The sequence below is a fragment of the Nicotiana attenuata genome, unplaced genomic scaffold (assembly GCF_001879085.1).
Source record: "Nicotiana attenuata strain UT unplaced genomic scaffold, NIATTr2, whole genome shotgun sequence".
Lineage (NCBI taxonomy): Eukaryota > Viridiplantae > Streptophyta > Magnoliopsida > Solanales > Solanaceae > Nicotiana > Nicotiana attenuata.
In genome coordinates, this window is record NW_017670902.1 from 344,682 (window position 1) to 347,340 (window position 2,659).

Consider the following 2,659-nt stretch of genomic DNA (forward strand, 5'->3'; position numbering starts at 1 on the left):
CCAGCACTCCAGGAGACTTTGGCTCAGTTCATGAGTATGTACACCACCTTGGCTCAGGCGGGGTTGCTTCCCCTCGCTGCAGCCACATCCCAGGCCAGGGGAGGAGCACAGACTCCCGCCGTCCGCACTCCTGAGCAGCGAGTGCAGGTTGAGCAGGTTCTCGAGATTATTCCCCCACCGCCTGCAGCGCCAGTTTAGCCCGAGGATGGGTCAGCTGCTTCAGAGGACGAGCAGGAGAGACTTGAGAGGTTTAAGAAATATGATCCCCTAGTGTTCAGCGGCTTAGCATCAGACGATGCCTTGGGATTTCTAGAGGAGTGTCATCATATTCTTCGCACTATGGGCATAGTGGAGTCCAGTGGGGTTTCTTTCACTGCCTTTCAGCTTCGGGGAGCTGCCTATGATTGGTGGTGCACTTATGAGTTAGACAGTCCAGTCGAGGCTGCTTCATTGACTTGGACCCAGTTCTCGGACATGTTTATGAGAGAGTTTGTTCCCCAGAGCCTCAGAGATTCATGGCGCGCAGAGTTTGAGCACATGCGCCAGGGTGCTATGACAGTTTCAGAGTATGCCATCCGTTATACCAGGCTGGCCAGGCATGCACCGGCTTTGGTTGCTACAGTTCGGGAGAGAGTGCGGAGGTTCATCGAGGGTCTTATTCCGCCCATCTGGTCCAGCATGGCCCGAGAGTTAGAGATGGATATTCCCTACCAGCAGGTAGTGAGCATTGCTAGACGGATTGAGGGTATGCTTGCCAGGGAGCGAGGGGAGAGGGAGGCCAAGAGGTCTCGAGAGTCGGGTCATTACTCTGGTGCCCGTACTTCATCAGCCGGACGTTATGGTAGGGGTTATTCTGGTCGCCCTGTTCATTCAGCCTTGCCAGCAGCCGGTAGTACTCCAGCTCCACCAGCACCTCAGGAGCCTTACTATGCACCTTCAGTTTCTAGCGCGCCTCCTACGCGAGGTGCTTCCAGAGGTCAGTCCAGCAGGCCTAGTCCCAACCAGTCACAGCCACCGCGTCCTCCCAGAGCTTGTTTTGAGTGTGGCGATACACGTCACTTGGTTGGGGACTGCCCCAGACTTGGTAGGGGTGCATCTTGACAGACTGCTCAGCCACAGCGTGCTCCTCAGAGTTCTCAGGCCATGATCACAGCTCCAGCGGCTACCCCACCTGCTCAGCTGGCTAGGGGCGAAGGTCGGGGAGATAGAGGTCGCCCTCGAGAGAGGGGCCGGGCCAGATATTATGCTATTCCTGCTCGTACTGAGGTTGTTGCCTCCGACTCCGTCATTACAGGTATTATTCTGGTTTGTCACAGAGAGGCATCGGTTCTATTCGATCTGGGCTCTACTTACTCTTATGTGTCTTCTTACTTTGCTCCTCATTTGGGTGTGCCTCGGGATTCTTTGAGTGCCCCCGTTTATGTTTCTACTCCTGTGGGAGATTCTCTTGTTGTGGACTGCGTTTATCGGTCATGTTTGGTTACTATTTGTGGTTTTGAGACCAGAGCAGATTTATTGTTACTCGGTATGGTGGATTTTGACATTATTTTGGGCATGGACTGGATGTCGCCCCATTTTGCTATTCTTGATTGTCACGCCAAGACCGTGACGCTGGCTATGCCAGGTATTCCGCATATTGAGTGGAGTGGTACTTTAGATCACACTCCCAGTAGAGTTATCTCTTTTCTTAAAGCTCAGCGCATGGTTGAGAAGGGGTGTGCCGCGTATTTGGCTTATGTGAGAGATGTTAGTGTTGATACCCCTTCTGTTGATTCTGTTCCAGTGGTACGGGATTATCCCGATGTATTTCCAGCTGATCTTTCGGGCATGCCGCCTGATAGAGACATTGATTTTGGCATTGATCTATTGCCGGGCACTCAGCCCATTTCCATTCCTCTGTATCGTATGGCTCCTCCTGAGTTGAAGGAGTTGAAGGATCAGTTGCAGGAATTGCTTGGTAAGGGTTTTATTCGACCCAGTGTTTCACCGTGGGGTGCTCCTGTCTTGTTTGTGAAGAAGAAGGATGGTTCTATGTGTATGTGTATTGATTATCGCCAGTTGAACAAAGTTACAGTGAAGAACCGTTATCCTTTGCCTCGTATTGATGATCTGTTTGACCAGCTTTAGGGCGCACAGGTGTTTTCTAAGATTGACTTGCGCTCAGGTTACCATCAGTTGAAGATTCGGGAGCCAGATATCCTGAAGACTGCCTTCAGGACTCGGTATGGTCATTACGAGTTCCTTGTTATGTCATTTGGGCTGACCAATGCCCCAGCAGCTTTCATGCATTTGATGCACAGTGTATTCAGGCCATATCTTGACTCGTTCGTTATTGTTTTTATTGATGATATTCTGGTGTATTCCCGGAGTCGGGAAGATCATGAGCAACACCTGAGGACTGTGCTTCAGACCTTGAGGGAGAAGAAGTTATATGCAAAGTTCTGAAAATGTGAGTTTTGGCTGAGTTCTGTGGCATTCTTAGGCCACATGATTCGAGTGAGGGCATTCGGGTAGATCCGAGGAAGATAGAGGCCGTACAGAGTTGGCCCAGGCCGTCCTCAGCTACAGAGATTCGCAGTTTCCTTAGTTTGGAGGGCTACTACCGTCGCTTCGTGGAGGGATTTTCATCGATTGCGGCCCCTATGACTAGATTGACCCA